We start from the raw sequence: 23942 nt of genomic DNA on the forward strand, positions 1-23942 counted from the left end.
AAACTTTCAATACTCAGCAGCAGAGATGGTTGTACTTACCAACATCTGACCTCTCAAATCCACTTCTTTTGTTTCATTTAATGAAATTGGTGCCACTCATTAAAAAAAAACCCATCATGAATGCTTCAGGAACTGAGACGCTCCACATTTCAAAATGTGAATTTGTTTGCACGTCCAAGGTGATATCCTTTGTGCTGCACAACAATGCTCATGCAGCTTGCTTTGCATACTACATCTGGAGAAGATATACATTTTAGGAATGAAGCCCTTGATGGGATATTCTTAAATGATGTCCCTATGGAATCTCAAGGGCGGCTTGTTGTTTAAGTTTAGGAACATAACTAGATTTATCATTAGTGAAAACCAAGTTTGTTGGTTATGGAAGGCAAGACTTGGCACGCTTTCATTCTCTTAGTTGATTAATTGTGTGTCATTAGTTGATGAGGTGGTTACAAACTGTGCTGGTGAAGGTGAACTGTTTACTCCTTTCCATGAAAAGCTTAGTCTGTGTTGCAGCAGACAAGTTTCCAGGGATGGACTTTTGAGGGCCATCTTCGGTGCACTTTCAGCATCTTTTAGGTAACACGGCTTCAGTTTCCAGTTTAAAATGCAACTCTGGTGGCACTCGAATCCACAACCTTTGAATGCCTACATTTTACTAGAAGTCCAATGCGCTATCCATTGCGCCACAGAGCCAAGCTTGCACTGACTGTTTTTGCCAGGCACCTTCAAATGAAAAATATCTGCTTTTACCCATTTGTTCGTGGCATTTCAGGATGTATTCAGGCTACCTTTTTGTTATATAAGAAGAAAGAGTACAGCATCTGGCTATCTCCCAAATGTTACTCTGGATTATTTCAGCAGTCCCATCTCACTCTCATCAAACACCTGTTTCATTACATAACAAGCTATCATCACAACCCGTCTTCTAGATTTCAAAGAAAAATCAAAAACTTTCTGAGTCTACTACCTGTAACCTGCTAAACTTTCAATACTCAGCAGCAGAGATGGTTGTACTTACCAACATCTGACCTCTCAAATCCACTTCTTTTGTTTCATTTAATGAAATTGGTGCCACTCATTAAAAAAAACCCATCATGAATGCTTCAGGAACTGAGACGCTCCACATTTCAAAATGTGAATTTGTTTGCACGTCCAAGGTGATATCCTTTGTGCTGTATAACAATGCTCATGCAGCTTGCTTTGCATACTACATCTGGAGAAGATATACATTTCAGGAATGAAGCCCTTGATGGGATATTCTTAAATGATGTCCCTATGGAATCTCAAGGGCGGCTTGTTGTTTAAATTTAGGAACAAAGCTAGATTGATCATTAGCAAAAATTAAGTTTGTTGGTTATGGAAGGCAAGACTTGGCACGCTTTCATTCTCTTAGTTGATTAATTGTGTGTCATTAGTTGATGAGGTGGTTACAAACTGTGCTGGTGAAGGTGAACTGTTTACTCCTTTCCATAAAAAGCTTAGTCTGTGTTGCAGCAGACAAGTTTCCAGGGATGGACTTTTGAGGGCCATCTTCGGTGCACTTTCATCATCTTTTAGGTAACACGGCTTCGGTTTCCAGTTTAAAATGTGACTCTGGTGGGACCCGAACCCACAACCTTTGAATGCCTACATTTCACTAGAAGTCCAATGCACTATCCATTGCGCCACAGAGCCAAGCATGCACAGTCTGTTTTTGCCAGGCACCTTCAAATGAAAAATATCTGCTTTTACCCATTTGTTCGTGGCATTTCAGGATGTATGCAGGCTACCTTTTTGTTATATAAGAAGAAAGAGTACAGCATCTGGCTATCTCCCAAATGTTACTCTGGATTATTTCAGCAGTCCCATCTCACTCTCATCAAACACCTGTTTCATTACATAACAAGCTATCATCACAACCCATCTTCTAGATTTCAAAGAAAAATCAAAAACTTTCTGAGTCTACTACCTGTAACCTGCTAAACTTTCAATACTCAGCAGCAGAGATGGTTGTACTTACCAACATCCGACCTCTCAAATCCACTTCTTTTGTTTCATTTAATGAAATTGGTGCCACTCATTAAAAAAAACCCATCATGAATGCTTCAGGAACTGAGACGCTCCACATTTCAAAATGTGAATTTGTTTGCACGTCCAAGGTGATATCCTTTGTGCTGCACAACAATGCTCATGCAGCTTGCTTTGCATACTACATCTGGAGAAGATATACATTTTAGGAATGAAGCCCTTGATGGGATATTCTTAAATGATGTCCCTATGGAATCTCAAGGGCGGCTTGTTGTTTAAATTTAGGAACAAAGCTAGATTTATCATTAGCGAAAACCAAGTTTGTTGGTTATGGAAGGCAAGACTTGGCACGCTTTCATTCTCTTAGTTGATTAATTGTGTGTCATTAGTTGATGAGGTGGTTACAAACTGTGCTGGTGAAGGTGAACTGTTTACTCCTTTCCATGAAAAGCTTAGTCTGTGTTGCAGCAGACAAGTTTCCAGGGATGGACTTTTGAGGGCCATCTTCGGTGCACTTTCAGCATCTTTTAGGTAACACAGCTTCGGTTTCCAGTTTAAAATGTGACTCTGGTGGGACTTGAACCCACAACCTTTGAATGCCTACATTTCACTAGAAGTCCAATGCGCAATCCATTGCGCCACAGAGCCGAGCTTGCACTAACTGTTTTTGCCAGGCACCTTCAAATGAAAAATATCTGCTTTTACCCATTTGTTCGTGGCATTTCAGGATGTATGCAGGCTACCTTTTTGTTATATAAGAAGAAAGAGTACAGCATCTGGCTATCTCCCAAATGTTACTCTGGATTATTTCAGCAGTCCCATCTCACTCTCATCAAACACCTGTTTCATTACATAACAAGCTATCATCACAACCCGTCTTCTAGATTTCTAAGAAAAATCAAAAACTTTCTGAGTCTACTACCTGTAACCTGCTAAACTTTCAATACTCAGCAGCAGAGATGGTTGTACTTACCAACATCTGACCTCTCAAATCCACTTCTTTTGTTTCATTTAATGAAATTGGTGCCACTCATTAAAAAAAACCCATCATGAATGCTTCAGGAACTGAGACGCTCCACATTTCAAAATGTGAATTTGTTTGCACGTCCAAGGTGATATCCTTTGTGCTGCATAACAATGCTCATGCAGCTTGCTTTGCATACTACATCTGGAGAAGATATACATTTCAGGAATGAAGCCCTTGATGGGATATTCTTAAAGGATGTCCCTTTGGAATCTCAAGGGCGGCTTGTTGTTTAAGTTTAGGAACAAAGCTAGATTTATCATTAGTGAAAACCAAGTTTGTTGGTTATGGAAGGCAAGACTTGGCACGCTTTCATTCTCTTAGTTGATTAATTGTGTGTCATTAGTTGATGAGGTGGTTACAAACTGTGCTGGTGAAGGTGAACTGTTTACTCCTTTCCATGAAAAGCTTAGTCTGTGTTGCAGCAGACAAGTTTCCAGGGATGGACTTTTGAGGGCCATCTTCGGTGCACTTTCAGCATCTTTTAGGTAACACGGCTTCAGTTTCCAGTTTAAAATGCGACTCTGGTGGCACTCGAATCCACAACCTTTGAATGCCTACATTTTACTAGAAGTCCAATGCGCTATCCATTGCGCCACAGAGCCAAGCTTGCACTGACTGTTTTTGCCAGGCACCTTCAAATGAAAAATATCTGCTTTTACCCATTTGTTCGTGGCATTTCAGGATGTATTCAGGCTACCTTTTTGTTATATAAGAAGAAAGAGTACAGCATCTGGCCATCTCCCAAATGTTACTCTGGATTATTTCAGCAGTCCCATCTCACTCTCATCAAACACCTGTTTCATTACATAACAAGCTATCATCACAACCCGTCTTCTAGATTTCTAAGAAAAATCAAAAACTTTCTGAGTCTACTACCTGTAACCTGCTAAACTTTCAATACTCAGCAGCAGAGATGGTTGTACTTACCAACATCTGACCTCTCAAATCCACTTCTTTTGTTTCATTTAATGAAATTGGTGCCACTCATTAAAAAAAACCCATCATGAATGCTTCAGGAACTGAGACGCTCCACATTTCAAAATGTGAATTTGTTTGCACGTCCAAGGTGATATCCTTTGTGCTGCATGACAATGCTCATGCAGCTTGCTTTGCATACTACATCTGGAGAAGATATACATTTTAGGAATGAAGCCCTTGATGGGATATTCTTAAATGATGTCCCTATGGAATCTCAAGGGCGGCTTGTTGTTTAAATTTAGGAACAAAGCTAGATTTAACATTAGTGAAAACCAAGTTTGTTGGTTATGGAAGGCAAGACTTGGCACGCTTTCATTCTCTTAGTTGATTAATTGTGTGTCATTAGTTGATGAGGTGGTTACAAACTGTGCTGGTGAAGGTGAACTGTTTACTCCTTTCCATGAAAAGCTTAGTCTGTGTTGCAGCAGACAAGTTTCCAGGGATGGACTTTTGAGGGCCATCTTCGGTGCACTTTCAGCATCTTTTAGGTAACACGGCTTCAGTTTCCAGTTTAAAATGCAACTCTGGTGGCACTCGAATCCACAACCTTTGAATGCCTACATTTTACTAGAAGTCCAATGCGCTATTCATTGCGCCACAGAGCCAAGCTTGCACTGACTGTTTTTGCCAGGCACCTTCAAATGAAAAATATCTGCTTTTACCCATTTGTTCGTGGCATTTCAGGATGTATTCAGGCTACCTTTTTGTTATATAAGAAGAAAGAGTACAGCATCTGGCTATCTCCCAAATGTTACTCTGGATTATTTCAGCAGTCCCATCTCACTCTCATCAAACACCTGTTTCATTACATAACAAGCTATCATCACAACCCGTCTTCTAGATTTCAAAGAAAAATCAAAAACTTTCTGAGTCTACTACCTGTAACCTGCTAAACTTTCAATACTCAGCAGCAGAGATGGTTGTACTTACCAACATCTGACCTCTCAAATCCACTTCTTTTGTTTCATTTAATGAAATTGGTGCCACTCATTAAAAAAAACCCATCATGAATGCTTCAGGAACTGAGACGCTCCACATTTCAAAATGTGAATTTGTTTGCACGTCCAAGGTGATATCCTTTGTGCTGTATAACAATGCTCATGCAGCTTGCTTTGCATACTACATCTGGAGAAGATATACATTTCAGGAATGAAGCCCTTGATGGGATATTCTTAAATGATGTCCCTATGGAATCTCAAGGGCGGCTTGTTGTTTAAATTTAGGAACAAAGCTAGATTGATCATTAGCAAAAATTAAGTTTGTTGGTTATGGAAGGCAAGACTTGGCACGCTTTCATTCTCTTAGTTGATTAATTGTGTGTCATTAGTTGATGAGGTGGTTACAAACTGTGCTGGTGAAGGTGAACTGTTTACTCCTTTCCATAAAAAGCTTAGTCTGTGTTGCAGCAGACAAGTTTCCAGGGATGGACTTTTGAGGGCCATCTTCGGTGCACTTTCAGCATCTTTTAGGTAACACGGCTTCGGTTTCCAGTTTAAAATGTGACTCTGGTGGGACCCGAACCCACAACCTTTGAATGCCTACATTTCACTAGAAGTCCAATGCACTATCCATTGCGCCACAGAGCCAAGCATGCACTGTCTGTTTTTGCCAGGCACCTTCAAATGAAAAATATCTGCTTTTACCCATTTGTTCGTGGCATTTCAGGATGTATGCAGGCTACCTTTTTGTTATATAAGAAGAAAGAGTACAGCATCTGGCTATCTCCCAAATGTTACTCTGGATTATTTCAGCAGTCCCATCTCACTCTCATCAAACACCTGTTTCATTACATAACAAGCTATCATCACAACCCATCTTCTAGATTTCAAAGAAAAATCAAAAACTTTCTGAGTCTACTACCTGTAACCTGCTAAACTTTCAATACTCAGCAGCAGAGATGGTTGTACTTACCAACATCCGACCTCTCAAATCCACTTCTTTTGTTTCATTTAATGAAATTGGTGCCACTCATTAAAAAAAACCCATCATGAATGCTTCAGGAACTGAGACGCTCCACATTTCAAAATGTGAATTTGTTTGCACGTCCAAGGTGATATCCTTTGTGCTGCACAACAATGCTCATGCAGCTTGCTTTGCATACTACATCTGGAGAAGATATACATTTTAGGAATGAAGCCCTTGATGGGATATTCTTAAATGATGTCCCTATGGAATCTCAAGGGCGGCTTGTTGTTTAAATTTAGGAACAAAGCTAGATTTATCATTAGCGAAAACCAAGTTTGTTGGTTATGGAAGGCAAGACTTGGCACGCTTTCATTCTCTTAGTTGATTAATTGTGTGTCATTAGTTGATGAGGTGGTTACAAACTGTGCTGGTGAAGGTGAACTGTTTACTCCTTTCCATGAAAAGCTTAGTCTGTGTTGCAGCAGACAAGTTTCCAGGGATGGACTTTTGAGGGCCATCTTCGGTGCACTTTCAGCATCTTTTAGGTAACACAGCTTCGGTTTCCAGTTTAAAATGTGACTCTGGTGGGACTTGAACCCACAACCTTTGAATGCCTACATTTCACTAGAAGTCCAATGCGCAATCCATTGCGCCACAGAGCCGAGCTTGCACTAACTGTTTTTGCCAGGCACCTTCAAATGAAAAATATCTGCTTTTACCCATTTGTTCGTGGCATTTCAGGATGTATGCAGGCTACCTTTTTGTTATATAAGAAGAAAGAGTACAGCATCTGGCTATCTCCCAAATGTTACTCTGGATTATTTCAGCAGTCCCATCTCACTCTCATCAAACACCTGTTTCATTACATAACAAGCTATCATCACAACCCGTCTTCTAGATTTCTAAGAAAAATCAAAAACTTTCTGAGTCTACTACCTGTAACCTGCTAAACTTTCAATACTCAGCAGCAGAGATGGTTGTACTTACCAACATCTGACCTCTCAAATCCACTTCTTTTGTTTCATTTAATGAAATTGGTGCCACTCATTAAAAAAAACCCATCATGAATGCTTCAGGAACTGAGACGCTCCACATTTCAAAATGTGAATTTGTTTGCACGTCCAAGGTGATATCCTTTGTGCTGCATAACAATGCTCATGCAGCTTGCTTTGCATACTACATCTGGAGAAGATATACATTTCAGGAATGAAGCCCTTGATGGGATATTCTTAAAGGATGTCCCTTTGGAATCTCAAGGGCGGCTTGTTGTTTAAGTTTAGGAACAAAGCTAGATTTATCATTAGTGAAAACCAAGTTTGTTGGTTATGGAAGGCAAGACTTGGCACGCTTTCATTCTCTTAGTTGATTAATTGTGTGTCATTAGTTGATGAGGTGGTTACAAACTGTGCTGGTGAAGGTGAACTGTTTACTCCTTTCCATGAAAAGCTTAGTCTGTGTTGCAGCAGACAAGTTTCCAGGGATGGACTTTTGAGGGCCATCTTCGGTGCACTTTCAGCATCTTTTAGGTAACACGGCTTCAGTTTCCAGTTTAAAATGCGACTCTGGTGGCACTCGAATCCACAACCTTTGAATGCCTACATTTTACTAGAAGTCCAATGCGCTATCCATTGCGCCACAGAGCCAAGCTTGCACTGACTGTTTTTGCCAGGCACCTTCAAATGAAAAATATCTGCTTTTACCCATTTGTTCGTGGCATTTCAGGATGTATTCAGGCTACCTTTTTGTTATATAAGAAGAAAGAGTACAGCATCTGGCCATCTCCCAAATGTTACTCTGGATTATTTCAGCAGTCCCATCTCACTCTCATCAAACACCTGTTTCATTACATAACAAGCTATCATCACAACCCGTCTTCTAGATTTCTAAGAAAAATCAAAAACTTTCTGAGTCTACTACCTGTAACCTGCTAAACTTTCAATACTCAGCAGCAGAGATGGTTGTACTTACCAACATCTGACCTCTCAAATCCACTTCTTTTGTTTCATTTAATGAAATTGGTGCCACTCATTAAAAAAAACCCATCATGAATGCTTCAGGAACTGAGACGCTCCACATTTCAAAATGTGAATTTGTTTGCACGTCCAAGGTGATATCCTTTGTGCTGCATGACAATGCTCATGCAGCTTGCTTTGCATACTACATCTGGAGAAGATATACATTTTAGGAATGAAGCCCTTGATGGGATATTCTTAAATGATGTCCCTATGGAATCTCAAGGGCGGCTTGTTGTTTAAATTTAGGAACAAAGCTAGATTTAACATTAGTGAAAACCAAGTTTGTTGGTTATGGAAGGCAAGACTTGGCACGCTTTCATTCTCTTAGTTGATTAATTGTGTGTCATTAGTTGATGAGGTGGTTACAAACTGTGCTGGTGAAGGTGAACTGTTTACTCCTTTCCATGAAAAGCTTAGTCTGTGTTGCAGCAGACAAGTTTCCAGGGATGGACTTTTGAGGGCCATCTTCGGTGCACTTTCAGCATCTTTTAGGTAACACGGCTTCAGTTTCCAGTTTAAAATGCGACTCTGGTGGCACTCGAATTCACAACCTTTGAATGCCTACATTTTACTAGAAGTCCAATGCGCTATCCATTGCGCCACAGAGCCAAGCTTGCACTGACTGTTTTTGCCAGGCACCTTCAAATGAAAAATATCTGCTTTTACTCATTTGTTCATGGCATTTCAGGATGTATTCAGGCTACCTTTTTGTTATATAAGAAGAAAGAGTACAGCATCTGGCTATCTCCCAAATGTTACTCTGGATTATTTCAGCAGTCCCATCTCACTCTCATCAAACACCTGTTTCATTACATAACAAGCTATCATCACAACCCGTCTTCTAGATTTCTAAGAAAAATAAAAAACTTTCTGAGTCTACTACCTGTAACCTGCTAAACTTTCAATACTCAGCAGCAGAGATGGTTGTACTTACCAACATCTGACCTCTCAAATCCACTTCTTTTGTTTCATTTAATGAAATTGGTGCCACTCATTAAAAAAAACCCATCATGAATGCTTCAGGAACTGAGACGCTCCACATTTCAAAATGTGAATTTGTTTGCACGTCCAAGGTGATATCCTTTGTGCTGCACAACAATGCTCATGCAGCTTGCTTTGCATACTACATCTGGAGAAGATATACATTTTAGGAATGAAGCCCTTGATGGGATATTCTTCAATGATGTCCCTATGGAATCTCAAGGGCGGCTTGTTGTTTAAATTTAGGAACAAAGCTAGATTTATCATTAGCAAAAAATAAGTTTGTTGGTTATGGAAGGCAAGACTTGGCACGCTTTCATTCTCTTAGTTGATTAATTGTGTGTCATTAGTTGATGAGGTGGTTACAAACTGTGCTGGTGAAGGTGAACTGTTTACTCCTTTCCATGAAAAGCTTAGTCTGTGTTGCAGCAGACAAGTTTCCAGGGATGGACTCTTGAGGGCCATCTTCGGTGCACTTTCAGCATCTTTTAGGTAACACGGCTTCGGTTTCCAGTTTAAAATGCGACTCTGGTGGGACTCGAACCCACAACCTTTGAATGCCTACATTTCACTAGACGTCCAATGCGCAATCCATTGCGCCACAGAGCCAAGCTTGCACTGCCTTTTTTTGCCAGGCACCTTCAAATGAAAAATATCTGCTTTTACCCATTTGTTCGTGGCATTTCAGGATGTATGCAGGCTACCTTTTTGTTATATAAGAAGAAAGAGTACAGCATCTGGCTATCTCCCAAATGTTACTCTGGATTATTTCAGCAATCCCATCTCACTCTCATCAAACACCTGTTTCATTACATAACAAGCTATCATCACAACCCGTCTTCTAGATTTCTAAGAAAAATCAAAAACTTTCTGAGTCTACTACCTGTAACCTGCTAAACTTTCAATACTCAGCAGCAGAGATGGTTGTACTTACCAACATCTGACCTCTCAAATCCACTTCTTTTGTTTCATTTAATGAAATTGGTGCCACTCATTAAAAAAAACCCATCATGAATGCTTCAGGAACTGAGACGCTCCACATTTCAAAATGTGAATTTGTTTGCACGTCCAAGGTGATATCCTTTGTGCTGCACAACAATGCTCATGCAGCTTGCTTTGCATACTACATCTGGAGAAAATATACATTTTAGGAATGAAGCCCTTGATGGGATATTCTTAAATGATGTCCCTATGGAATCTCAAGGGCGGCTTGTTGTTTAAATTTAGGAACAAAGCTAGATTTATCATTAGTGAAAACCAAGTTTGTTGGTTATGGAAGGCAAGACTTGGCACGCTTTCATTCTCTTAGTTGATTAATTGTGTGTCATTAGTTGATGAGGTGGTTACAAACTGTGCGGGTGAAGGTGAACTGTTTACTCCTTTCCATGAAAAGCTTAGTCTGTGTTGCAGCAGACAAGTTTCCAGGGATGGACTTTTGAGGGCCATCTTCGGTGCACTTTCAGCATCTTTTAGGTAACACGGCTTCAGTTTCCAGTTTAAAATGCGACGCTGGTGGCACTCGAATCCACAACCTTTGAATGCCTACATTTTACTAGAAGTCCAATGCGCTATCCATTGCGCCACAGAGCCGAGCTTGCACTGACTATTTTTGCCAGGCACCTTCAAATGAAAAATATCTGCTTTTACCCATTTGTTCGTGGCATTTCAGGATGTATTCAGGCTACCTTTTTGTTATATAAGAAGAAAGAGTACAGCATCTGGCTATCTCCCAAATGTTACTCTGGATTATTTCAGCAGTCCCATCTCACTCTCATCAAACACCTGTTTCATTACATAACAAGCTATCATCACAACCCGTCTTCTAGATTTCTAAGAAAAATCAAAAACTTTCTGAGTCTACTACCTGTAACCTGCTAAACTTTCAATACTCAGCAGCAGAGATGGTTGTACTTACCAACATCTGACCTCTCAAATCCACTTCTTTTGTTTCATTTAATGAAATTGGTGCCACTCATTAAAAAAAACCCATCATGAATGCTTCAGGAACTGAGACGCTCCACATTTCAAAATGTGAATTTGTTTGCACGTCCAAGGTGATATCCTTTGTGCTGCATAACAATGCTCATGCAGCTTGCTTTGCATACTACATCTGGAGAAGATATACATTTTAGGAATGAAGCCCTTGATGGGATATTCTTAAATGATGTCCCTATGGAATCTCAAGGGCGGCTTGTTGTTTAAATTTAGGAACAAAGCTAGATTTAACATTAGTGAAAACCAAGTTTGTTGGTTATGGAAGGCAAGACTTGGCACGCTTTCATTCTCTTAGTTGATTAATTGTGTGTCATTAGTTGATGAGGTGGTTACAAACTGTGCTGGTGAAGGTGAACTGTTTACTCCTTTCCATGAAAAGCTTAGTCTGTGTTGCAGCAGACAAGTTTCCAGGGATGGACTTTTGAGGGCCATCTTCGGTGCACTTTCAGCATCTTTTAGGTAACACGGCTTCGGTTTCCAGTTTAAAATGTGACTCTGGTGGGACTCGAACCCACAACCTTTGAATGCCTACATTTCACTAGAAGTCCAACGCGCTATCCATTGCGCCACAGAGCCGAGCTTGCACTGACTGTTTTTGCCAGGCACCTTCAAATGAAAAATATCTGCTTTTACCCATTTGTTCGTGGCATTTCAGGATGTATGCAGGCTACCTTTTTGTTATATAAGAAGAAAGAGTACAGCATCTAGCTATCTCCCAAATGTTACTCTGGATTATTTCAGCAGTCCCATCTCACTCTCATCAAACACCTGTTTCATTACATAACAAGCTATCATCACAACCCATCTTCTAGATTTCTAAGAAAAATCAAAAACTTTCTGAGTCTACTACCTGTAACCTGCTAAACTTTTAATACTCAGCAGCAGAGATGGTTGTACTTACCAACATCTGACCTCTCAAATCCACTTCTTTTGTTTCATTTAATGAAATTGGTGCCACTCATTAAAAAAAACCCATCATGAATGCTTCAGGAACTGAGACGCTCCACATTTCAAAATGTGAATTTGTTTGCACGTCCAAGGTGATATCCTTTGTGCTGCATAACAATGCTCATGCAGCTTGCTTTGCATACTACATCTGGAGAAGATATACATTTTAGGAATGAAGCCCTTGATGGGATATTCTTAAATGATGTCCCTATGGAATCTCAAGGGCGGCTTGTTGTTTAAATTTAGGAACAAAGCTAGATTTAACATTAGTGAAAACCAAGTTTGTTGGTTATGGAAGGCAAGACTTGGCACGCTTTCATTCTCTTAGTTGATTAATTGTGTGTCATTAGTTGATGAGGTGGTTACAAACTGTGCTGGTGAAGGTGAACTGTTTACTCCTTTCCATGAAAAGCTTAGTCTGTGTTGCAGCAGACAAGTTTCCAGGGATGGACTTTTGAGGGCCATCTTCGGTGCACTTTCAGCATCTTTTAGGTAACACGGCTTCGGTTTCCAGTTTAAAATGTGACTCTGGTGGGACTCGAACCCACAACCTTTGAATGCCTACATTCCACTAGAAGTCCAACACGCTATCCATTGCGCCACAGAGCCAAGCTTGCACTGACTGTTTTTGCCAGGCACCTTCAAATGAAAAATATCTGCTTTTACCCATTTGTTCGTGGCATTTCAGGATGTATGCAGGCTACCTTTTTGTTATATAAGAAGAAAGAGTACAGCATCTGGCTATCTCCCAAATGTTACTCTGGATTATTTCAGCAGTCCCATCTCACTCTCATCAAACACCTGTTTCATTACATAACAAGCTATCATCACAACCCGTCTTCTAGATTTCTAAGAAAAATCAAAAACTTTCTGAGTCTACTACCTGTAACCTGCTAAACTTTCAATACTCAGCAGCAGAGATGGTTGTACTTACCAACATCTGACCTCTCAAATCCACTTCTTTTGTTTCATTTAATGAAATTGGTGCCACTCATTAAAAAAAACCCATCATGAATGCTTCAGGAACTGAGACGCTCCACATTTCAAAATGTGAATTTGTTTGCATGTCCAAGGTGATATCCTTTGTGCTGCATAACAATGCTCATGCAGCTTGCTTTGCATACTACATCTGGAGAAGATATACATTTTAGGAATGAAGCCCTTGATGGGATATTCTTAAATGATGTCCCTATGGAATCTCAAGGGCGGCTTGTTGTTTACATTTAGGAACAAAGCTAGATTTAACATTAGTGAAAACCAAGTTTGTTGGTTATGGAAGGCAAGACTTGGCACGCTTTCATTCTCTTAGTTGATTAATTGTGTGTCATTAGTTGATGAGGTGGTTACAAACTGTGCTGGTGAAGGTGAACTGTTTACTCCTTTCCATGAAAAGCTTAGTCTGTGTTGCAGCAGACAAGTTTCCAGGGATGGACTTTTGAGGGCCATCTTCGGTGCACTTTCAGCATCTTTTAGGTAACACGGCTTCGGTTTCCAGTTTAAAATGTGACTCTGGTGGGACTCGAACCCACAACCTTTGAATGCCTACATTTCACTAGAAATCCAACGCGCTATCCATTGCGCCACAGAGCCAAGCTTGCACTGACTGTTTTTGCCAGGCACCTTCAAATGAAAAATATCTGCTTTTACCCATTTGTTCGTGGCATTTCAGGATGTATGCAGGCTACCTTTTTGTTATATAAGAAGAAAGAGTACAGCATCTGGCTATCTCCCAAATGTTACTCTGGATTATTTCAGCAGTCCCATCTCACTCTCATCAAACACCTGTTTCATTACATAACAAGCTATCATCACAACCCGTCTTCTAGATTTCTAAGAAAAATCAAAAACTTTCTGAGTCTACTACCTGTAACCTGCTAAACTTTCAATACTCAGCAGCAGAGATGGTTGTACTTACCAACATCTGACCTCTCAAATCCACTTCTTTTGTTTCATTTAATTAAATTGGTGCCACTCATTAAAAAAAACCCCATCATGAATGCTTCAGGAACTGAGACGCTCCACATTTCAAAATGTGAATTTGTTTGCACGTCCAAGGTGATATCCTTTGTGCTGCACAACAATGCTCATGCAGCTTGCTTTGCATACTACATCTGGAGAAAATATACATTTTAGGAATGAAGCCCTTGATGGGATATTCTTAAATGATGTCCCTATGGAATCTCAAGGGCGGCTTGTTGTTTAAATTTAGGAACAAAGCTAGATTTATCATTAGCGAAAACCAAGTTTGTTGGTTATGGAAGGCAAGACTTGGCACGCTTTCATTCTCTTAGTTGATTAATTGTGTGTCATTAGTTGATGAGGTGGTTACAAACTGTGCGGGTGAAGGTGAACTGTTTACTCCTTTCCATGAAAAGCTTAGTCTGTGTTGCAGCAGACAAGTTTCCAGGGATGGACTTTTGAGGGCCATCTTCGGTGCACTTTCAGCATCTTTTAGGTAACACGGCTTCAGTTTCCAGTTTAAAATGCGACGCTGGTGGCACTCGAATCCACAACCTTTGAATGCCTACATTTTACTAGAAGTCCAACGCGCTATCCATTGCGCCACAGAGCCGAGCTTGCACTGACTATTTTTGCCAGGCACCTTCAAATGAAAAATATCTGCTTTTACCCATTTGTTCGTGGCATTTCAGGATGTATTCAGGCTACCTTTTTGTTATATAAGAAGAAAGAGTACAGCATCTGGCTATCTCCCAAATGTTACTCTGGATTATTTCAGCAGTCCCATCTCACTCTCATCAAACACCTGTTTCATTACATAACAAGCTATCATCACAACCCGTCTTCTAGATTTCTAAGAAAAATCAAAAACTTTCTGAGTCTACTACCTGTAACCTGCTAAACTTTCAATACTCAGCAGCAGAGATGGTTGTACTTACCAACATCTGACCTCTCAAATCCACTTCTTTTGTTTCATTTAATGAAATTGGTGCCACTCATTAAAAAAAACCCATCTTGAATGCTTCAGGAACTGAGACGCTCCACATTTCAAAATGTGAATTTGTTTGCACGTCCAAGGTGATATCCTTTGTGCTGCATAACAATGCTCATGCAGCTTGCATTGCATACTACATCTGGAGAAGATATACATTTTAGGAATGAAGCCCTTGATGGGATATTCTTAAATGATGTCCCTATGGAATCTCAAGGGCGGCTTGTTGTTTAAATTTAGGAACAAAGCTAGATTTAACATTAGTGAAAACCAAGTTTGTTGGTTATGGAAGGCAAGACTTGGCACGCTTTCATTCTCTTAGTTGATTAATTGTGTGTCATTAGTTGATGAGGTGGTTACAAACTGTGCTGGTGAAGGTGAACTGTTTACTCCTTTCCATGAAAAGCTTAGTCTGTGTTGCAGCAGACAAGTTTCCAGAGATGGACTTTTGAGGGCCATCTTCGGTGCACTTTCAGCATCTTTTAGGTAACACGGCTTCGGTTTCCAGTTTAAAATGTGACTCTGGTGGGACTCGAACCCAAAACCTTTGAATGCCTACATTTCACTAGAAATCCAACGCGCTATCCATTGCGCCACAGAGCCAAGCTTGCACTGACTGTTTTTGCCAGGCACCTTCAAATGAAAAATATCTGCTTTTACCCATTTGTTCGTGGCATTTCAGGATGTATGCAGGCTACCTTTTTGCTATATAAGAAGAAAGAGTACAGCATCTGGCTATCTCCCAAATGTTACTCTGGATTATTTCAGCAGTCCCATCTCACTCTCATCAAACACCTGTTTCATTACATAACAAGCTATCATCACAACCCGTCTTCTAGATTTCTAAGAAAAATCAAAAACTTTCTGAGTCTACTACCTGTAACCTGCTAAACTTTCAATACTCAGCAGCAGAGATGGTTGTACTTACCAACATCTGACCTCTCAAATCCACTTCTTTTGTTTCATTTAATGAAATTGGTGCCACTCATTAAAAAAAACCCCATCATGAATGCTTCAGGAACTGAGACGCTCCACATTTAAAAATGTGAATTTGTTTGCACGTCCAAGGTGATATCCTTTGTGCTGCACAACAATGCTCATGCAGCTTGCTTTGCATACTACATCTGGAGAAAATATACATTTTAGGAATGAAGCCCTTGATGGGATATTCTTAAATGATGTCCCTATGGAATCTCAAGGGCGGCTTGTTGTTTAAATTTAGGAACAAAGCTAGATTTATCATTAGCGAAAACCAAGTTTGTTGGTTATGGAAGGCAAGACTTGGCACGCTTTCATTCTCTTAGTTGATTAATTGTGTGTCATTAGTTGATGAGGTGGTTACAAACTGTGCGGGTGAAGGTGAACTGTTTACTCCTTTCCATGAAAAGCTTAGTCTGTGTTGCAGCAGACAAGTTTCCAGGGATGGACTTTTGAGGGCCATCTTCGGTGCACTTTCAGCATCTTTTAGGTAACACGGCTTCAGTTTCCAGTTTAAAATGCGACTCTGGTGGGACTCGAATCCACAACCTTTGAATGCCTACATTTTACTAGAAGTCCAACGCGCTATCCATTGCGCCACAGAGCCGAGCTTGCACTGACTGTTTTTGCCAGGCACCTTCAAATAAAAAATATCTGCTTTTACCCATTTGTTCGTGGCATTTCAGGATGTATGCAGGCTACCTTTTTGTTATATAAGAAGAAACAGTACAGCATCTGGCTATCTCCCAAATGTTACTCTGGATTATTTCAGCAGTCCCATCTCACTCTCATCAAACACCTGTTTCATTACATAACAAGCTATCATCACAACCCGTCTTCTAGATTTCTAAGAAAAATCAAAAACTTTCTGAGTCTACTACCTGTAACCTGCTAAACTTTCAATACTCAGCAGCAGAGATGGTTGTACTTACCAACATCAGACCTCTCAAATCCACTTCTTTTGTTTCATTTAATGAAATTGGTGCCACTCATTAAAAAAAACCCATCATGAATGCTTCAGGAACTGAGACGCTCCACATTTCAAAATGTGAATTTGTTTGCACGTCCAAGGTGATATCCTTTGTGCTGCACAACAATGCTCATGCAGCTTGCTTTGCATACTACATCTGGAGAAGATATACATTTTAGGAATGAAGCCCTTGATGGGATATTCTTAAATGATGTCCCTATGGAATCTCAAGGGCGGCTTGTTGTTTAAATTTAGGAACAAAGCTAGATTTATCATTAGTGAAAACCAAGTTTGTTGGTTATGGAAGGCAAGACTTGGCACGCTTTCATTCTCTTAGTTGATTAATTGTGTGTCATTAGTTGATGAGGTGGTTACAAACTGTGCTGGTGAAGGTGAACTGTTTACTCCTTTCCATGAAGAGCTTAGTCTGTGTTGCAGCAGACAAGTTTCCAGGGATGGACTTTTGAGGGCCATCTTCGGTGCACTTTCAGCATCTTTTAGGTAACACGGCTTCGGTTTCCAGTTTAAAATGCGACTCTGGTGGGACTTGAACCCACAACCTTTGAATGCCTACATTTCACTAGAAGTCCAATGCGCTATCCATTGCGCCACAGAGCCGAGCTTGCACTGACTGTTTTTGCCAGGCACCTTCAAATGAAAAATATCTGCTTTTACCCATTTGTTCGTGGCATTTCAGGATGTATGCAGGCTACCTTTTTGTTATATAAGAAGAAAGAGTACAGCATCTGGCTATCTCCCAAATGTTACTCTGGATTATTTCAGCAGTCCCATCTCACTCTCATCAAACACCTGTTTCATTACATAACAAGCTATCATCACAACCCGTCTTCTAGATTTCTAAGAAAAATCAAAAACTTTCTGAGTCTACTACCTGTAACCTGCTAAACTTTCAATACTCAGCAGCAGAGATGGTTGTACTTACCAACATCTGACCTCTCAAATCCACTTCTTTTGTTTCATTTAATGAAATTGGTGCCACTCATTAAAAAAAACCCATCATGAATGCTTCAGGAACTGAGACGCTCCACATTTCAAAATGTGAATTTGTTTGCACGTCCAAGGTGATATCCTTTGTGCTGCACAACAATGCTCATGCAGCTTGCTTTGCATACTACATCTGGAGAAGATATACATTTTAGGAATGAAGCCCTTGATGGGATATTCTTAAATGATGTCCCTATGGAATCTCAAGGGCGGCTTGTTGTTTAAATTTAGGAACAAAGCTAGATTTATCATTAGTGAAAACCAAGTTTGTTGGTTATGGAAGGCAAGACTTGGCACGCTTTCATTCTCTTAGTTGATTAATTGTGTGTCATTAGTTGATGAGGTGGTTACAAACTGTGCTGGTGAAGGTGAACTGTTTACTCCTTTCCATGAAGAGCTTAGTCTGTGTTGCAGCAGACAAGTTTCCAGGGATGGACTTTTGAGGACCATCTTCGGTGCACTTTCAGCATCTTTTAGGTAACACGGCTTCGGTTTCCAGTTTAAAATGCGACTCTGGTGGGACTTGAACCCACAACCTTTGAATGCCTACATTTCACTAGAAGTCCAATGCGCTATCCATTGCGCCACAGAGCCGAGCTTGCACTGACTCTTTTTGCCAGGCACCTTCAAATGAAAAATATCTGCTTTTACCCATTTGTTCGTGGCATTTCAGGATGTATGCAGGCTACCTTTTTGTTATATAAGAAGAAAGAGTACAGCATCTGGCTATCTCCCAAATGTTACTCTGGATTATTTCAGCAGTCCCATCTCACTCTCATCAAACACCTGTTTCATTACATAACAAGCTATCATCACAACCCGTCTTCTAGATTTCTAAGAAAAATCAAAAACTTTCTGAGTCTACTACCTGTAACCTGCTAAACTTTCAATACTCAGCAGCAGAGATGGTTGTACTTACCAACATCTGACCTCTCAAATCCACTTCTTTTGTTTCATTTAATGAAATTGGTGTCACTCATTAAAAAAAACCCATCATGAATGCTTCAGGAACTGAGACGCTCCACATTTCAAAATGTGAATTTGTTTGCACGTCCAAGGTGATATCCTTTGTGCTGCACAACAATGCTCATGCAGCTTGCTTTGCATACTACATCTGGAGAAGATATACATTTTAGGAATGAAGCCCTTGATGGGATATTCTTAAATGATGTCCTTATGGAATCTCAAGGGCGGCTTGTTGTTTAAATTTAGGAACAAAGCTAGATTTATCATTAGTGAAAACCAAGTTTGTTGGTTATGGAAGGCAAGACTTGGCATGCTTTCATTCTCTTAGTTGATTAATTGTGTGTCATTAGTTGATGAGGTGGTTACAAACTGTGCTGGTGAAGGTGAACTGTTTACTCCTTTCCATGAAGAGCTTAGTCTGTGTTGCAGCAGACAAGTTTCCAGGGATGGACTTTTGAGGGCCATCTTCGTTGCACTTTCAGCATCTTTTAGGTAACACGGCTTTGGTTTCCAGTTTAAAATGCGACTCTGGTGGGACTCGAACCCACAACCTTTGAATGCCTACATTTCACTAGAAGTCCAATGCGCTATCCATTGCGCCACAGAGCCGAGCTTGCACTGACTGTTTTTGCCAGGCACCTTCAAATGAAAAATATCTGCTTTTACCCATTTGTTCGTGGCATTTCAGGATGTATGCAGGCTACCTTTTTGTTATATAAGAAGAAAGAGTACAGCATCTGGCTATCTCCCAAATGTTACTCTGGATTATTGCAGCAGTCCCATCTCACTCTCATCAAACACCTGTTTCATTACATAACAAGCTATCATCACAACCCGTCTTCTAGATTTCTAAGAAAAATCAAAAACTTTCTGAGTCTACTACCTGTAACCTGCTAAACTTTCAATACTCAGCAGCAGAGATGGTTGTACTTACCAACATCAGACCTCTCAAATCCACTTCTTTTGTTTCATTTAATGAAATTGGTGCCACTCATTAAAAAAAACCCATCATGAATGCTTCAGGAACTGAGACGCTCCACATTTCAAAATGTGAATTTGTTTGCACGTCCAAGGTGATATCCTTTGTGCTGCACAACAATGCTCATGCAGCTTGCTTTGCATACTACATCTGGAGAAGATATACATTTTAGGAATGAAGCCCTTGATGGGATATTCTTAAATGATGTCACTATGGAATCTCAAGGGCGGCTTGTTGTTTAAATTTAGGAACAAAGCTAGATTTATCATTAGTGAAAACCAAGTTTGTTGGTTATGGAAGGCAAGACTTGGCATGCTTTCATTCTCTTAGTTGATTAATTGTGTGTCATTAGTTGATGAGGTGGTTACAAACTGTGCTGGTGAAGGTGAACTGTTTACTCCTTTCCATGAAGAGCTTAGTCTGTGTTGCAGCAGACAAGTTTCCAGGGATGGACTTTTGAGGGCCATCTTCGGTGCACTTTCAGCATCTTTTAGGTAACACGGCTTCGGTTTCCAGTTTAAAATGCGACACTGGTGGGACTTGAACCCACAACCTTTGAATGCCTACATTTCACTAGAAGTCCAATGCGCTATCCATTGCGCCACAGAGCCGAGCTTGCACTGACAGTTTTTGCCAGGCACCTTCAAATGAAAAATATCTGCTTTTACCCATTTGTTCGTGGCATTTCAGGATGTATGCAGGCTACCTTTTTGTTATATAAGAAGAAAGAGTACAGCATCTGGCTATCTCCCAAATGTTACTCTGGATTATTTCAGCAGTCCCATCTCACTCTCATCAAACACCTGTTTCATTACATAACAAGCTATCATCACAACCCGTCTTCTAGATTTCTAAGAAAAATCAAAAACTTTCTGAGTCTACTACCTGTAACCTGCTAAACTTTCAATACTCAGCAGCAGAGATGGTTGTACTTACCAACATCAGACCTCTCAAATCCACTTCTTTTGTTTCATTTAATGAAATTGGTGCCACTCATTAAAAAAAAACCCATCATGAATGCTTCAGGAACTGAGACGCTCCACATTTCAAAATGTGAATTTGTTTGCACGTCCAAGGTGATATCCTTTGTGCTGCACAACAATGCTCATGCAGCTTGCTTTGCATACTACATCTGGAGAAGATATACATTTTAGGAATGAAGCCCTTGATGGGATATTCTTAAATGATGTCCCTATGGAATCTCAAGGGCGGCTTGTTGTTTAAATTTAGGAACAAAGCTAGATTTATCATTAGTGAAAACCAAGTTTGTTGGTTATGGAAGGCAAGACTTGGCACGCTTTCATTCTCTTAGTTGATTAATTGTGTGTCATTAGTTGATGAGGTGGTTTCAAACTGTGCTGGTGAAGGTGAACTGTTTACTCCTTTCCATGAAAAGCTTAGTCTGTGTTGCAGCAGACAAGTTTCCAGGGATGGACTTTTGAGGGCCATCTTCGGGGCACTTTCAGCATCTTTTAGGTAACACGGCTTCGGTTTCCAGTTTAAAATGCGACTCTGGTGGGACTCAAATCCACAACCTTAGAATGCCTATATTTTACTAGAAGTCCAATGCGCTATCCATTGCGCCACAGAGCCGAGCTTGCACTGACAGTTTTTGCCAGGCACCTTCAAATGAAAAATATCTGCTTTTACCCATTTGTTCGTGGCATTTCAGGATGTATGCAGGCTACCTTTTTGTTATATAAGAAGAAAGAGTACAGCATCTGGCTATCTCCCAAATGTTACTCTGGATTATTTCAGCAGTCCCATCTCACTCTCATCAAACACCTGTTTCATTACATAACAAGCTATCATCACAACCCGTCTTCTAGATTTCTAAGAAAAATCAAAAACTTTCTGAGTCTACTACCTGTAACCTGCTAAACTTTCAATACTCAGCAGCAGAGATGGTTGTACTTACCAACATCAGACCTCTCAAATCCACTTCTTTTGTTTCATTTAATGAAATTGGTGCCACTCATTAAAAAAAACCCATCATGAATGCTTCAGGAACTGAGACGCTCCACATTTCAAAATGTGAATTTGTTTGCACGTCCAAGGTGATATCCTTTGTGCTGCACAACAATGCTCATGCAGCTTGCTTTGCATACTACATCTGGAGAAGATATACATTTTAGGAATGAAGCCCTTGATGGGATATTCTTAAATGATGTCCCTATGGAATCTCAAGGGCGGCTTGTTGTTTAAATTTAGGAACAAAGCTAGATTTATCATTAGTGAAAACCAAGTTTGTTGGTTATGGAAGGCAAGACTTGGCATGCTTTCATTCTCTTAGTTGATTAATTGTGTGTCATTAGTTGATGAGGTGGTTACAAACTGTGCTGGTGAAGGTGAACTGTTTACTCCTTTCCATGAAGAGCTTAGTCTGTGTTGCAGCAGACAAGTTTCCAGGGATGGACTTTTGAGGGCCATCTTCGGTGCACTTTCAGCATCTTTTAGGTAACACGGCTTCGGTTTCCAGTTTAAAATGCGACACTGGTGGGACTTGAACCCACAACCTTTGAATGCCTACATTTCACTAGAAGTCCAACGCGCTATCCATTGCGCCACAGAGCCGAGCTTGCACTGACTGTTTTTGCCAGGCACCTTCAAATGAAAAATATCTGCTTTTACCCATTTGTTCGTGGCATTTCAGGATGTATGCAGGCTACCTTTTTGTTATATAAGAAGAAAGAGTACAGCATCTGGCTATCTCCCAAATGTTACTCTGGATTATTTCAGCAGTCCCATCTCACTCTCATCAAACACCTGTTTCATTACATAACAAGCTATCATCACAACCCGTCTTCTAGATTTCTAAGAAAAATCAAAAACTTTCTGAGTCTACTACCTGTAACCTGCTAAACTTTCAATACTCAGCAGCAGAGATGGTTGTACTTACCAACATCAGACCTCTCAAATCCACTTCTTTTGTTTCATTTAATGAAATTGGTGCCACTCATTAAAAAAAAACCCATCATGAATGCTTCAGGAACTGAGACGCTCCACATTTCAAAATGTGAATTTGTTTGCACGTCCAAGGTGATATCCTTTGTGCTGCACAACAATGCTCATGCAGCTTGCTTTGCATACTACATCTGGAGAAGATATACATTTTAGGAATGAAGCCCTTGATGGGATATTCTTAAATGATGTCCCTATGGAATCTCAAGGGCGGCTTGTTGTTTAAATTTAGGAACAAAGCTAGATTTATCATTAGTGAAAACCAAGTTTGTTGGTTATGGAAGGCAAGACTTGGCACGCTTTCATTCTCTTAGTTGATTAATTGTGTGTCATTAGTTGATGAGGTGGTTTCAAACTGTGCTGGTGAAGGTGAACTGTTTACTCCTTTCCATGAAGAGCTTAGTCTGTGTTGCAGCAGACAAGTTTCCAGGGATGGACTCTTGAGGGCCATCTTTGGTGCACTTTCAGCATCTTTTAGGTAACACGGCTTCGGTTTCCAGTTTAAAATGCGACTCTGGTGGGACTCGAACCCACAACCTTTGAATGCCTACATTTCACTAGAAGTCCAATGCGCTATTCATTGCGCCACAGAGCCGAGCTTGCACTGCCTGTTTTTGCCAGGCACCTTCAAATGAAAAATATCTGCTTTTACCCATTTGTTCGTTGCATTTCAGGATGTATGCAGGCTAACTTTTTGTTATATAAGAAGAAAGAGTACAGCATCTGGCTATCTCCCAAATGTTACTCTGGATTATTTCAGCAGTCCCATCTCACTCTCATCAAACACCTGTTTCATTACATAACAAGCTATCATCACAACCCGTCTTCTAGATTTCTAAGAAAAATCAAAAACTTTCTGAGTCTACTACCTGTAACCTGCTAAACTTTCAACACTCAGCAGCAGAGATGGTTGTACTTACCAACATCTGACCTCTCAAATCCACTTCTTTTGTTTCATTTAATGAAATTGGTGCCACTCATTAAAAAAACCCATCATGAATGCTTCAGGAACTGAGACGCTCCACATTTCAAAATGTGAATTTGTTTGCACGTCCAAGGTGATATCCTTTGTGCTGCACAACAATGCTCATGCAGCTTGCTTTGCATACTACATCTGGAGAAGATATACATTTTAGGAATGAAGCCCTTGATGGGATATTCTTAAATGATGTCCTTATGGAATCTCAAGGGCGGCTTGTTGTTTAAATTTAGGAACAAAGCTAGATTTATCATTAGTGAAAACCAAGTTTGTTGGTTATGGAAGGCAAGACTTG

At 40.2% G+C, this 23942-nt stretch overlaps 18 non-coding genes across 18 annotated transcripts; all 18 read right to left on the reverse strand.

The window, feature by feature from the left end:
• Positions 1–1591: 1591 nt before the first annotated feature.
• On the reverse strand, positions 1592–1677 carry TRNAR-UCU (transfer RNA arginine (anticodon UCU)). The gene is given in 2 exon segments: positions 1592–1627; positions 1641–1677. It is a non-coding gene; the product is annotated as a tRNA-Arg (tRNA).
• Positions 1678–2572: 895 nt separating this feature from the next.
• On the reverse strand, positions 2573–2658 carry TRNAR-UCU (transfer RNA arginine (anticodon UCU)). The gene is given in 2 exon segments: positions 2573–2608; positions 2622–2658. It is a non-coding gene; the product is annotated as a tRNA-Arg (tRNA).
• An 895-nt stretch (positions 2659–3553) lies between these two features.
• On the reverse strand, positions 3554–3639 carry TRNAR-UCU (transfer RNA arginine (anticodon UCU)). Its single transcript is given in 2 exon segments — positions 3554–3589; positions 3603–3639. It is a non-coding gene; the product is annotated as a tRNA-Arg (tRNA).
• A 1876-nt stretch (positions 3640–5515) lies between these two features.
• On the reverse strand, positions 5516–5601 carry TRNAR-UCU (transfer RNA arginine (anticodon UCU)). The gene is given in 2 exon segments: positions 5516–5551; positions 5565–5601. It is a non-coding gene; the product is annotated as a tRNA-Arg (tRNA).
• Positions 5602–6496: 895 nt separating this feature from the next.
• TRNAR-UCU (transfer RNA arginine (anticodon UCU)) lies at positions 6497–6582 on the reverse strand. Its single transcript is given in 2 exon segments — positions 6497–6532; positions 6546–6582. It is a non-coding gene; the product is annotated as a tRNA-Arg (tRNA).
• Positions 6583–7477: 895 nt separating this feature from the next.
• Positions 7478–7563, reverse strand: TRNAR-UCU (transfer RNA arginine (anticodon UCU)). Its single transcript is given in 2 exon segments — positions 7478–7513; positions 7527–7563. It is a non-coding gene; the product is annotated as a tRNA-Arg (tRNA).
• A 1876-nt stretch (positions 7564–9439) lies between these two features.
• Positions 9440–9525, reverse strand: TRNAR-UCU (transfer RNA arginine (anticodon UCU)). The gene is given in 2 exon segments: positions 9440–9475; positions 9489–9525. It is a non-coding gene; the product is annotated as a tRNA-Arg (tRNA).
• Positions 9526–11401: 1876 nt separating this feature from the next.
• TRNAR-UCU (transfer RNA arginine (anticodon UCU)) lies at positions 11402–11487 on the reverse strand. Its single transcript is given in 2 exon segments — positions 11402–11437; positions 11451–11487. It is a non-coding gene; the product is annotated as a tRNA-Arg (tRNA).
• Positions 11488–12382: 895 nt separating this feature from the next.
• TRNAR-UCU (transfer RNA arginine (anticodon UCU)) lies at positions 12383–12468 on the reverse strand. Its single transcript is given in 2 exon segments — positions 12383–12418; positions 12432–12468. It is a non-coding gene; the product is annotated as a tRNA-Arg (tRNA).
• An 895-nt stretch (positions 12469–13363) lies between these two features.
• TRNAR-UCU (transfer RNA arginine (anticodon UCU)) lies at positions 13364–13449 on the reverse strand. The gene is given in 2 exon segments: positions 13364–13399; positions 13413–13449. It is a non-coding gene; the product is annotated as a tRNA-Arg (tRNA).
• Positions 13450–15326: 1877 nt separating this feature from the next.
• Positions 15327–15412, reverse strand: TRNAR-UCU (transfer RNA arginine (anticodon UCU)). Its single transcript is given in 2 exon segments — positions 15327–15362; positions 15376–15412. It is a non-coding gene; the product is annotated as a tRNA-Arg (tRNA).
• Positions 15413–16308: 896 nt separating this feature from the next.
• Positions 16309–16394, reverse strand: TRNAR-UCU (transfer RNA arginine (anticodon UCU)). The gene is given in 2 exon segments: positions 16309–16344; positions 16358–16394. It is a non-coding gene; the product is annotated as a tRNA-Arg (tRNA).
• An 895-nt stretch (positions 16395–17289) lies between these two features.
• Positions 17290–17375, reverse strand: TRNAR-UCU (transfer RNA arginine (anticodon UCU)). The gene is given in 2 exon segments: positions 17290–17325; positions 17339–17375. It is a non-coding gene; the product is annotated as a tRNA-Arg (tRNA).
• An 895-nt stretch (positions 17376–18270) lies between these two features.
• On the reverse strand, positions 18271–18356 carry TRNAR-UCU (transfer RNA arginine (anticodon UCU)). The gene is given in 2 exon segments: positions 18271–18306; positions 18320–18356. It is a non-coding gene; the product is annotated as a tRNA-Arg (tRNA).
• An 895-nt stretch (positions 18357–19251) lies between these two features.
• Positions 19252–19337, reverse strand: TRNAR-UCU (transfer RNA arginine (anticodon UCU)). Its single transcript is given in 2 exon segments — positions 19252–19287; positions 19301–19337. It is a non-coding gene; the product is annotated as a tRNA-Arg (tRNA).
• Positions 19338–20232: 895 nt separating this feature from the next.
• TRNAR-UCU (transfer RNA arginine (anticodon UCU)) lies at positions 20233–20318 on the reverse strand. Its single transcript is given in 2 exon segments — positions 20233–20268; positions 20282–20318. It is a non-coding gene; the product is annotated as a tRNA-Arg (tRNA).
• Positions 20319–22195: 1877 nt separating this feature from the next.
• On the reverse strand, positions 22196–22281 carry TRNAR-UCU (transfer RNA arginine (anticodon UCU)). The gene is given in 2 exon segments: positions 22196–22231; positions 22245–22281. It is a non-coding gene; the product is annotated as a tRNA-Arg (tRNA).
• Positions 22282–23177: 896 nt separating this feature from the next.
• TRNAR-UCU (transfer RNA arginine (anticodon UCU)) lies at positions 23178–23263 on the reverse strand. Its single transcript is given in 2 exon segments — positions 23178–23213; positions 23227–23263. It is a non-coding gene; the product is annotated as a tRNA-Arg (tRNA).
• Between the last annotated feature and the right edge of the window lie 679 nt (positions 23264–23942).

The sequence above is a fragment of the Hyperolius riggenbachi genome, chromosome 8 (genome assembly GCF_040937935.1).
Source record: "Hyperolius riggenbachi isolate aHypRig1 chromosome 8, aHypRig1.pri, whole genome shotgun sequence".
In the NCBI taxonomy this organism is placed as follows: domain Eukaryota; kingdom Metazoa; phylum Chordata; class Amphibia; order Anura; family Hyperoliidae; genus Hyperolius; species Hyperolius riggenbachi.